The sequence below is a fragment of the Aquila chrysaetos genome, chromosome 11 (assembly GCF_900496995.4).
Source record: "Aquila chrysaetos chrysaetos chromosome 11, bAquChr1.4, whole genome shotgun sequence".
Lineage (NCBI taxonomy): Eukaryota > Metazoa > Chordata > Aves > Accipitriformes > Accipitridae > Aquila > Aquila chrysaetos.
In genome coordinates this window covers 35,854,234-35,867,293 of record NC_044014.1, presented here as the reverse complement: position 1 = coordinate 35,867,293, position 13,060 = coordinate 35,854,234, and the positions used below count along the sequence as shown (strand labels likewise).

General features: G+C 42.1%; 1 protein-coding gene across 7 annotated transcripts in view; it reads right to left on the bottom strand.

The window, feature by feature from the left end:
• The window catches only part of SGMS1 (sphingomyelin synthase 1), a 110,109-nt gene that overhangs the window by 68,576 nt on the left and 28,473 nt on the right, over positions 1–13,060 (bottom strand). For 4 of the 7 annotated variants that reach the window (XM_030030331.2, XM_030030333.2, XM_041127138.1 and 1 more), the window contains one exon: positions 3,395–3,511. The gene's annotated coding sequence lies outside the window, so the exon portion shown is untranslated. Of the gene's footprint in view, positions 1–3,394; positions 3,512–4,968; positions 5,164–5,876; positions 5,899–13,060 lie in introns of those variants that run through there. The other 3 variants (XM_030030332.2, XM_030030339.2, XM_041127137.1) reach the window with 2 other exon arrangements.

The window sequence follows — 13,060 nt, the reverse complement described above, 5'->3', positions numbered from 1 at the left end:
TGGCAGCAGGCAGCAGCAGCACATCAGACCATAGATTGGATTCAGGCACTCCCAGGGGATTACATGGATTCACTCTTCATCCTCCTTACTTTTAAAACACAACCTGTGGACTTTGTGTTTGTATCAAAACCAAAACCACAACCACCTAGGCAGATCCTGCAACATCCACTTGCCATTCCCACTTCTATGAGATAGTTTTGATGGGTGCAGCTCATGTGCATTGGGAGAAAGTCGGGGGGAAGGTTAGTAGGGGAGTCAAACAGGAGCTGAGAAGGATGTCCACGGTTTCCCAGAGAACGAGGGTAAAACCAGCAGCAGGTCGGCTGGGTGTTGCTGTAAAAGCTGTTGCCTATTGTGTGAAGAAGGTGAATAAAGGCAGTGCTTACACAGCAGATCCCGGGCTTTAGCTTCCACGTCATCTCATCAGCCATCAGCAACTTAAGCTTGGGCATTCCTAGCAGCAAAGGTATTACTTAAAAAGTCAATGTCACAATGAACTCATGTCCTACACACAGGGTACAGAAAAACTCTAAATTAACATTCAGTTACATACATGATTAATAAATCTCCCCAAAGGTGTTTTTAAGCGTACAAGACAACACCCAGAAACCAGTCACTGCTTTTAATGGAGATTATCTCTCACACATTTGACATTTCACAAGGTGGTGGGTTTTTGTTGGTGCTTTTTTTGTTGATTTTTTTTTTTTTTTTTTAAACAGCTGCTCTAGCCAACTGTTGCCCATTTGATTGGGAAATCTGATGGCTGCAAATCTCAGTGCCTGTTAAACTACCAAGTAGTCTGCACTGGAATTTAATTTTAACCATTCCAAGCCCTTGCTGCATTCATACACATATTTGTTTCTGAACAAGCAACTTAGGCAAAAATATTTTTAAAAGCTACCGCATACGCTGAGGCTCTGTTCCCATGGAGTTAAATTTGATAGGTATAAGCATCCCCAGCAGTAACAAGCTTAAAGAAAAATCATTATGATACACAGAAATTGAGTTCCAGCCATAAACCACTGCTTTACACTGCACTGTCTGCTTTAGTCACTGTTATATTATCATCATACAGCAATCAGGGCGTTTGCTTTGCTCTCTTAGTCCAGAGAGCTGCCATGGTCAGAACCATTAAGTGCTATATAAAAGTAATGTCAGGTTTCTCCTTCGAAGCCACTGAAGTTTAAATTTAAAAGAGAATTCAGCAAGCAGCTATATCAAGCACATACAGTGCCAAGCTGGAGGATGCGTATATTTACATAACAAAAGGCTTCCTGGATTATTTTAAGGCTCAAGTTCTGCAAAGCTAACAAGTGAGGAAAGGGATGTTTTCCCTTTGTTTAAAAAAATAATACTCATACCAAGAAGGAAAAAGAAAAAAAAAAAAAAAAAAAAAAAAAGCCATTGAAAAGGCAGCAGTATCTTGATATTCCACTGTTTTAGATCCCCAGATTGCAGCAATGAGTCATCCATGTGCCTTGTGACCCCACAAGTCTGTAATGCACGTTGCCATATACTGAGACAAATACACAAAAAATACAGGGGTCCCGGATACCAAGGCACCTGCAAGTAATATCTTCACATAAATAACAAGGTATGCAACATTCCCAACAGTGTTTGGTTTGAAACTTTTTCATTTAGCACGGAACAAAGCAGCCTTGCACCTCTTGCACTGTACCTGTTGATGTTCAACCCCTATTAAATCTGCATTAAACTTTAAGTAATAGATTACTACATTATTCATAATGTCTGTGGGAAACAAAAGTTGAATCAATACAGTGACATGAGCTTCTGGCATCTGGTAAAAGTGTCTTCCACCCTTAATATTTATATAGTTGAAGGAGGGTGGGGAAAGTAGGAATTTCTCATGACTGATGAAAACAAGTCTAGATATTACGGTTTGTCCAGAACAAATATCACATAGATGCCAGCTTTCAGAAAGCAGCAACTGCAAAATTAAAACCTGCTCATAACGATTCACCTTATGTGCGACACACCAAATAATCAGTTCCCTCAATTTCAGCAGCGCTGATGTTTATTCACAGTATTTTTCTCATTCTTTCTGATCACTGATGGTATTTCTTATAGTATCTCTGGAAGCACTACTCAACATCTTAATTATACAACACTTGAGATTTAGAGGCATGCAGTACTGTGACATATGTAGGAGAGGGGCTAAAACCAACTTTCCCAAAAACAAATTTGCTCGGGGCATCCACAGGAAGAATTACAACTGCATTAGGAAGAATCACAACTGAAAGCTGCTTTTCTGCTCTGTCCCTCACCACAGCCTCTCAGAATCAGCCAGTTCAGTCTCACTAATATTCAAGAACATTTTGAGAAAAAGGCAGGACTTTCCCAACTAAAGAATAGAAGGCACGAAACACTTGGTTCATTCAATGTGCTAGTCACTCAGGTTACACACAAACAAGTAGCAGTTTTAAAAAACACTCTTTCTCAAAATCTCTATGCCCACTTTTATTTTCTGATTCTTATGACACCTCCCCCTTTAGCTCCTCAATCAGTCATGGAGCTTTCCAGCACAGATCAAACCCAACAGAACCACGAAAATCTTAAAAGATGCCTTTCAGCAAATCCTCGCACAGCTTCAAAGGATTATTAAAAGACAAAAACATAACTACAAGCAGCAAGAAAGGGCATACACCCCATTTATTTTCTCTTTGCAGGTCATTCATCTACATCAAAGCCAGAACTGGAAACAGAAACCAGGTATTCCAGCCACGAGTCTGGTTGTCTACCCAATATATCACTCCAGTTTCAACAGCCAGAAGGGCAGAGATTTCCTTATAAGTAGGGTTTTTGGAGCATTTATACACAACCTGCATCTTCTCAAGTTTTGCTCTTAGTTATCCTTACCTGGAAGCACGAAAAAGGAACCAATCTAAGTGATCTTTCAGTTGCCTTTTCCTAAGATTATACAATTTAGTACTGGAGTTAGACTGTTTGTATAATTTTTTTTTTCTTGAATGAAGAGAGTGCCAGGCTGGCACAAGCAACGTCTAAGCTAACAGAAAATGGAGGGAATCATCACAGTCTCTACTAAGCCATGCTTTTAAATGAAAGCCTCACTTAAAGAAAGCAGCCAGTACAGGTGCCAAAAGAAACAGTGCCACGCAGCTGTAGGACAGCAAGTCAGACGATGCAAATACACAAGCGGGGACACTGACTGCTACCAGTGCTGAACACTGCCATTGGCACATGCGCAAAAAATGATTAATCCAAAGCAAAATGGGTATCTGCCCATGCAAGTCCAAACCAAGAACTTACCCAAATTCAGCTCACATTTAATATCAGTTTACAGTAAACAAAGTATTGAAAAAACACACCACTCCAAAAACACACATGCTTGAAAATGCAAAATTCATTTACTTACCTGAAATTGCTTTTCTACCCAGAGCACTTGATTCATCGGGTTAGAAGCTCACTATGAATGAGAGTCAAAGCTCAGAAGACCTGCTGCTGGCTGCTTCTCACGTAGTCGTAAGAGTCACTAAAAAAAAAACCAAACCACCAAATAAAAATAATTACATATTAAGAAGCAGAGCTAACAGCAAGCCTTCTATTAAAATATCAGGAGTTATTACAATGTGAAGATGACGTCAAGGTCTACCAATAGCTGGGATATACAGTAAAGACCGTGCTAACATGGACAGCTGCATTTTAAAAATAGTATTTCCCAAAGGGCACAGAAAGAGAGATTACTGTGTCCAAAGAGGCCTATAAGCAGCTTTCATTGGATCTGAAGAAGGCCTGGAGTGCTTCTTCATGCATTTTGTGGCATCCCATGGAGAGCAGATCCGCTACTCCCCACATGGACCAGCCTTCCTGCAGGAGCTTATCTTGGGCATACACTCATTTTCCTCCCAGCCTGCACCAGGCAAGAGTGGTTTGGATGAGACTGCCACCCCCAGAACAATGTGGGAAATGGAGCTGCCAGAAATGGGTCACTGACCACCTGATTTGGCCCAAGGGCACCATAGACCACAAGCTGTCTGCTGGCAACATCACAGGAATCTCAGTGTTTCACTCTTGAAAGCCATATTCAGTTCCAGTGATACCCAGAGCACCTTTTCTTTAACAAAAGAGCAATCAGGCAGAACAACTCTTGGGATACACATTGCCACTTGGAGCATAAACTAAATAAATAAATCTCAAAATTTTCTCTGAAGGGAGCTGGTAAAGTCACCCAGGCTCTGAACCAGGCATCACACAAGATAACAGGTTTTGCTGATAAATAAGCTGATGCAGGGGGAGCAAAGGAGGAAAGCTGAAGGCCTTTTCTGCTAGTCTTCAAGATAACCAAGATCATTTACGAGAGAGAGGAAGCACTTGCACCGAAGCAAAACAAAATGTAAAAATCAAAATGCATGTGACCAAAATCCTCAAGTGGCAGCACCCAGCTAACAGGCTTCTCTCCATCCCTGTTACCTAACTTTTGCACAGCCAAAGAGTCGGCAGCAGTAGACAAACCACTCAGCCCCACGGCTGGGAAGCTAATACACTCTTCATCTAACCTCCCCCAGCTTTCAAGGGAGATAACACCCTGGGGGGAGATTCGGAAGAGGACCAGCCCCCTCTCGCATGGGGTTCTGCAGGGCTATTTCAATTAAACTTTCAGATAAGGGACAACGAGATGGTCTTCCTGCTCCATTCACATTAGTTAGAAGTCCATGATCCATACATCCCGATTCAAATACTGGGGCGGGGGCGGGAGGGGGTGTCATATTCTGCTTGCTGAAGCAGAACCAAATCCAAATAACGGACTGCCAGGAAGCAAGCAGCCTGCAGCATGGCAATTCTGCTTTCTTGGACTCCTTTTTAGCTATGTTTAGGACTAGTTGGAAATTCACTTCTGGGTTTTACACTGCATTCTTGCCTCATCTTCAAGATTAATCCATCAAAGTGCTTTGGGGAGGGTGCCATCAGCCTGCCCCTCCAAACACCTACGGTGAGCACCCACCAGCCCAGCCTCCAGCAGCCAGAAGACTCCTCTCTGTAACAGGTGGAAGTCAAATGGCTTTTGTACATCCAGATAGAACCACGGTACACTGCCAGCGGCAGAGCTGCTCAGTAAAAGCCTTGCTATCCTGCCTTGTTTGCTGTAGGATTGTAGTAATAAGAGCTAATGTTTACAAAATGTAAGAGAAGTTATCTATCCCATGAACACCCACCAGCATGTCCTCAGTAAGGAGGAAGGGCCTGTTTCCATGATTAACTGCACTCTTATCTCGTAAGAACAGCCACCCTCCCAAACACATCCCAAACACTCTCTGCTCACAGGCGCTCGCTCATCTGCCAAGTTTTATGAAGCCCAAAAAGCTGCCCATCTGCTGAGAGTGGCAGCAGCATGAACCACGAGAAAGCCAGCCTGCCGTACCCCTCCCTGCATCTGGAGGGAAAGCTCCAAACTCTGGGTACCCGCTCTTCCAGGAAGGACGGTTCCCCCTCGATCCAAGAGAATATGGAGCATAAATGGGCACTCAAACATAAACAGACATTTTCGATGAGCAAGTAATGAATCAGCATGTGCTGCTGAACACCACAAGCACTCCCAAGATGCTTGATACCAGCTGTAGCCTCTTACTCTCCGGTATAAAGCCATACAGATCCTGTAAGGACATATTTTCTGCCACATACAGAATTATTTCTGAGCCAGTTAGAATAAAGTAGAAGCAATTCACACCAACAGTTAGCTTCGTTTATTACCAAAGTTTCACTGATAGCAGAACTGTATAGCAACGTTTGATTAGAGCTCATTTGTCTTTTTCTTGTGGCACACACAGCACTTCATTGTATTTTTTTAAAAACTATAACATTTGTTACACACTTTTCAGAAAATAAAAGGTCTATCTTACCTCAGTCGATTAGCCTGTATGCCAAACTCCTCCATCCTCTGCTCCTTCCCCCAGAGGAAGGCCCTTCTGTTTGCACAGCGGTGGCTTCTGCTCTGCTGGCGTACAGGCTGCCAAGTTCAGGGCCCACTTTCCTTAAACTGCATGTTAGTATCTTTATGGAAGTAGTTCAGCTTCTGGAGTTGCTAAGCAATAGCGAACCATAACAGCACGAGAGAAACCCACTTCTATTTTAGCATATAACGTGACAACGTTCAGCTCTGTGATACCACTTGCTCTAACATCTGCAGCATTTCTTTAATGCAGAAGCACCAGCTGAGAAGAAATTCTGATGGTTTTGATGCTGTGAAGATTAATGTCTGAAGTTACTTGCCAGTCTTGTTCTCCATACAAGATGGCTAAGAACTACCAGTCATTGTCAATAGCACCCAAACACCTTCCAGAGCATTGCTAGCTTATTCAGAATATATGCACTATTTTACAACACCTGATCTAATAAATTGTAACCAGCACAGCCTCGAGCTTAGGACAGGCTTAGAGTTGAAGCTGCACCTCTGACTAATGCATTTAAATTGATTACAGCTTGCAGAAACCTGCAGGATTTCCAGAAAGAGCAAATAATTTATTTTATTAATATTCCAATGTTTTGTAGATGAATGCTACCATCCTTATTATCCATGCAGAATTATAAGCGAACCAACTGTCCACATGATTTAGGAGAGTAAGTGTCCTAAGCACTGAGGGCCACTTTTTGAGACTTTACAGAAGTAAAAATGTTTCCTTGTGCTGGACATCAGCTGTGCCTGCAAAGCACAGACATGAAGCTTTGGAGTTGAGGATTCTCCTCTTCCTCTTTTCCTTCCCACTTAACACATATATGCAAGCAGCACTATTGCAAAAGGAGCAAAGCTGTTGTCTTACTTTCTTACCCAACATAAACAGCAAGGATCAGGACTGTCTGCAAAGGCTGGATTAACCGGCTGCCGACTACTACTTAGAAAAGGCACCTCAGTGATTAGAGCAGCATTTTCATTTTACACCCTAGCATAGGAATGCAGGCGTATTTCCACATTTCACTGGCATGTTTGCTTCTCGTTTGCCAGACACACTAAAGTAGTCCCTAAAATACACTGGAGAAATTCAGCCCAAATAGATCACTTCCATGAGTTTGCCAACCCAGTATGCTTGTGGATTAAAGAAGTCAAATTAATTGATTTAAAGACAACGTAAGGGATTTTAAGAGAATGTTTACCCGATGTCTAAGATGTCATTTTAATCTTCCTCACAGTTAATTCTTTGAACATAGGAAGCCAGTAAAATTTGTGATGCAGTTCTTACACAGAAAACATCTCCAAAGGCATGCTAATCACTGGACTATTTTGCAAATTGCTCCTAATCTACAGTTGTTTGCCTCTGCACTCTTCCTTCAGAGACAATAAAATCACACAGCTAATGTAATGTAGCGCTCACTCCCAGTGAAAGCATATTTAAGAAAAGAATGATCATTTGTTTTATGTAGACAGATCTGCAGTAGGGAACCATTATCTAAATACGACTCCCCCCCCAGCTTTTGCTATTATATTTTAGGGTAACTTCCATTTTACATTTTTGTCTTTAATTGTAAGAGAGTAGACTATTTTTAGCTCCCATTTCCATTTTAGGAAGATTTAGAGATAAATCCCCCCTGCAGACACACCACATTTTTCATCAGTGCTTGGTGAAGCACTAAGGGAGGCAGCCCAGAAACATCCCCTTCATCTTTCTTGTATGGAAAGATGGTAGCAAAACAGGTAGCATGCTGCAAACTCATTCCTACTGTCCCAAAGCCCTGAGAGAACTGTTGTTATCACAACTGACAGCAACATAATTTTGTGAATTAGCAAGGTTTATTCATGGGACTACCTTTGTTTAGTTCTTCCAGCGTCCCAGTGACCTGAACGGGGGACTGGGAACAAAACTGAGGGGAGAAAGCGCCAAAGACTTCAGTGACAAATGAAACATACTGTTTGCAGCAAGCATGCTTTCTTCACTATTAAAATTTGCACTTTTTAGCACAGAAGTACACAACTGTGCTCAGCCTCACATCTAAGACATCTGTGTACTTTCTGCACTAGCCTGTACAAAGCCAGCCAATACACTACCAAGTCTTGATTTCCATTTTATGCTGTAAATAAGGTGAAGTACAATTTTTAGAAGCGTGGGGGAAAAAAGACTGCACGAGCACCATGTAAAACGACAAACTTTTGAGGTCTCTTACTAAATATCTACAGCAGAGAGAGGGGGAGATATAACAAAGGGGGAATTCGCTTCCAGTAAGAAACGAGGTCCAAAACCTGCTTTGCCTGTTGTCTGGATTTATTTTTAGGTCATGTCATAGGAGGTCTAACACACGACTACACAATGAATAGCAATCCCATTAACAGAAGACAGTCTCTCTCCCTGTTCCCAAAATAATCATTCCCCTTCTCAAACCTCCTCCCCACCTTCTTGTTGTTCAGCCTTCCAAAAAACACCTTACAGGACACGTTGCTCTCCACAAATCTGGCCTCAACATTGAGTCTCCTTACCACTTAGGATGCCAACTGCCCCAGAGACACTTGGAAATCTTTACACCAGATGGATGCCAGGACATTGAGAAGCAACTTGGTACATACTGATATTTTCAACTGTTCCTACAGGGTGAGAGGCTCAAAATTTCCCAGATTCACCTGAAAATACTTTGAAGATAAAAAGCTAAGATAAGTTAATTCTAAAAAAGCAAGTTATTACTAGGTTAGAAAACATTAATAAAATGAAATGCACACTGCAACTAACTCATAGTTAGGTCATTTTCAGGATATTTTCAGTTGGACCTATCTAGATAATTTCCCCAGGTTATAAAAAACCAAGGTCTTATTATTTAGACAGATTGTATTTTCTGGATCGATATTTGGAAGGAAGTTTCCATTACACACAGCTCCCACTAGCAGTCCACTTAGTGCATATATACATATACACATGTATCTATTAGGACTTTCTTGAAAGTCTCAGCTTTGATAATCATCTCAAGGCATACTGTTCTAACATCTTTTTGAATGCAATGCTGTCTGCCACATCATTTACTTCTGAAACACACGCTCTTTGCTTACTGGCAAAACCACCAAGGGCTCCCTCAACTTGTGATCAGTAAACCTACTCATAAAAGGTCACATGCCTCTTCCCGAAAAGTGACTACGAAATGACAAGCCTTCCCTTCAGCCATGACCTTTCATACAACATACCTTGTGAGTTCATTATGCAAACATGTTAGCGATAAGGAATGCAGGTCGGAGTTAAGGCTCTCGCTGCTGCTCTTGGAACAGACAATTACACAAATTAAGTTCCCTGTATTCTGCCACCAATAGGAACTACTTCAAATTGCTTATTATACTGCTTATTTTTACCAACCAAACTGGTGTTTGGCCCATCATGGATCATTTGCCATTGACTGGTACCTATTCTGGCTTTACAGGAGCTGGAGGAGAATGGGATGAAAGCAGAGGACTCCATGACAAGCACGGTCCACATGCTTCTGCTAAGGGGATGGAGACAAAAGTCGTTCACCTCAACCTGCAAGCAACATCAAGCATCAGAATTCACACTGTATTTAAATACATGAGTTCATACCCAAAAGCTTGTCTGTCAAGTTACCTACTGACTTGGAAAAAAACCACAGCAGTTTAAACTCAGCTCTTCCCATTTTGCAAGTGCTTTGAAACAACAGGCCCTTAGACATACTCCACTTTTGCAAGCATCTTTAAAACGTAATAGCTGATACAAAGCTATTACAAAGAGAGAAATCACAATAACTGGTTTGGCAAAAGGAGTTGCACCCTTCATTGACCAGACAGTTGAGAAATTGTATTTCTCATACTTAATATTTTTCGGCTTTTAACACGAGAACAATTACTACGTGTATGAGAATTCACTAGTTGGAACATGGTTCCTGCAGAGTAGTGGTGATGATGGCATGGGAAGAAGAGGAGACCAGGATGGTCGCTGACATGCTTACATACAGATCTCAAAGGGAGGATGGGCAGAACAGAGAGACAGGGTCATTTACAGACTGTGCAGTCTGGAGAGATTAAGGCAAATAAGCAGGGCACAAAACCCGATCTGTTGTGTGTTTTTTCCACTTCAGCAGGGTTAAGAGCATTAGTTCAGATTTACTCCTGGAACACGATCCTCCGCTGGTGACTGAATGTCTCCTTGTCAGCCACCCTGCATCACAGGCACACAGCAGCTCACCCTGGCCTCGCCGCTCCTCTGAGGACACACAGTGCGTTGCGTGGAGTGCATCAAATTCCAGAAGTACCAGTGGATGCCAACAGTTCTCCTGGGCAGGGAGGTCAACAGCTACTTAGCAGGACAGCTGGAAAGACCTGCTGTCAAGTTTTGTGTTCATTGCTCAAGCTTTGCAAGTAAGCTAAAAACAACCTGCTTCATGAAGCACACCAAGACCTCCACTGAAGTGGAAAAAACAAAAAAAAAAACCTACACACATTCTCTGCTCTTCTGGTAAATACACTCAAAATGTGCCCAAGCAGCTTTCCCCATGTTATTGCAGCACTTAAAGATCCTTTGAGTATACAAAAACATGCTGTTAGCAACATTGAAATTTATAAAGGAGTCTTCTTTAAGCCTCTTTAAGCTCTTAAAATATCATTCAATACTTTGTATGTGGGTCTCTTCTAAACAGAAGATTTGCAAGATAATTATACTGATATCAGAACAGCAAACACTGCCACATATGCAACGCTTGGGCATCTATCCCATTTTAACCTCCTTTTCCATTCACCTTACTGCCCAGGAAAACTTGATCAAAGAAAGGCTGTAAAAAGGAAAAACGGAAGGTATCGTTCCCGCAGCACCTCTGGGCTGAAGCCAGCATACCCAAGATCAGTCACTACTTTTCACAGAGATTCCCTTCTGTGCTGCCGTCACACACCTAAAAGTTTGGCATTTGCCTCCACTATTACAACCCTCAAATTCAGTCACCCCAAGTTTCAAGGCTTTTATTTTCACGATATCCCCATGCAACAATAAAAACCCCCAAACACGCAAAGCTGTTCTGCTACATCAGTTGAATCAACGTGTAAGGGCAGCTAAACACCATGCCCGGTGTCAGACAAGGCTCTGTCTGAGGCTCTGCCTACTTTTCAGCTCCAAGAGTTTCCTGAGCCTGTATTTAGTAACCCTCTGGGAATCTCTCATCCAAATACTTACTCAGCTTCCCCCTGCCCCTGCCCCAACTTGATCCTATTTAAACTCTTTGTATCCATTACATTATCTGGCAAGGAGTCCAACACGTCCGTCGCTGTGCGGAGAGGGGAGTCTACGTGCCACTGCCCACTCCTTGGGATTCCAGTCACTGCTGCATCCCACCTCCCACACAGACGGAGTGGAAAGAAATCCTTGTTTCTGGCTTCCAGGCTACTTACAGATTCAAGCAGGTATGTTTACACTACTACCTAACTTTTAAGTTGTCACAAGCTGTCGGGTTTCCTCCCTCGGCTCTCTCTCGTAAACAGAAGCCAGGTTACAATCCACAGGTTGAGAACACTCTTCCCCGTGTAATAACATGTGGGAGATGCTTTAGAAAAACTTTACCATAAAATAACAAATACCAGAAATGCGCCTTTCCTCTGCAAGAAAAATTACACAGAAAGAGACTGTATCTCAATAGGTTCCCCCATGATTCCTAAAAGGCCATACTAAGAGTTTCAAGCACTAAAAGCGGCAGAACAACTGATTTTTACATTCTTTCATGAGGCATCATCTCTGGCAAAGCAAAGTATCTCAATATACCAAAAAGCTGATCACTTTGGCCTGCTAGCAACGTTCAACAAAAGTCAAAAACATACTTCATATTTCCTGTAGGATTTAGACAGCCTACAGAATAAAAAGACAGAGCAGCAACCATCCCAACAGATGACAGAGCTGAGCATGGCACTGCCTGAATGACAAACGACAACACTGATGGCTAACAGCAGGAGAATGCACATCTGCTAGAGTCAGTGCTAAACCATACCTACCAGATCCACTTACCAATGCATTTCTGCCATCACTTGTGGTCTCTTTTTCTACAGTGGAACCTGACTGGGCTAGTGTTAAGCCAGCACTCCTCAAATACATTTCTAGCTGCTCCTACGTACTACACAGCAATCACAGCAATATTCAGCGGCAATTTTGGGGAGAAAAACTACTGTAAACTATTGCATAAATAAAAATTAATCTGGCTGTAGATGCCAGTGATTTTCATACAATAAATGGCTTGGAGCGTGATATGCCGATCAAAATTAACATTTAGATATGACACGTTGCCCCACTACATCCCACGCCTGGCCCTCAACTTTGTTAGAGGTCCTTGTTCACACTGCAGCGTTCACGATGGCTGCATTCCACTCTGAGGGTAAAGGTTGCCTGTAAGCGATTTATACAGTATGTGAAATGCTTTGTTTATCCAAAAATATTTTAGCTCCAAGAAACATTAAAGCAAGACATAGATTTCAGCATTTGCACAGTAAAGAACTGCAACTCCTACAGATATTGCCAGAAACTTTCTCCCTTAAGGCTTTACAGCTATAAAAGACTGTTTTGCTAAAGCAAAACTACAAACAAAAAGCCAAGTGTAATGTTCTTAATAATATGCTAAAAAGGGTTTTATAGCAAGGTTGAGAACAAGCAGAGGACAAAGCAAGGGTGCCATTATACTCTTGCTCACTTTGTTCAGAGCAGATCATTGCATTAATCAGTAGAAAAACCTGATGGTGCAGCAGGGCAAACCAAAACCTATGGGGTCTTCCCCAGTAAGCAGGCTCTGGAAAACCACTGTAAAAGTAAAGGGAGTTTCCCTGCAGCCTGGTCCCCAATTTAACTTGTGGTAGTGAAATACAGCTAGCCAGCAGATCATCTACTACACTTAAATCTTGCAGTAGTCACACCCACCTTATAAGTAAAACTCTGCCCAAAGCACGTTAGTTAGGCTGTTATTTAAGACAAGAGGAATTAACCACATCGGTCACCAGAGACAAAAGCATGACAGTTGACGGGAGATTTTCAAAGAACAATCACATTTCAGCAGTACTCAATTATCCCAGGGGTATAGAACTGGAAGATGGGAATATTAAGAATGTTATTGTTCAAAAACAGTAAAGAAGCATCTCCTC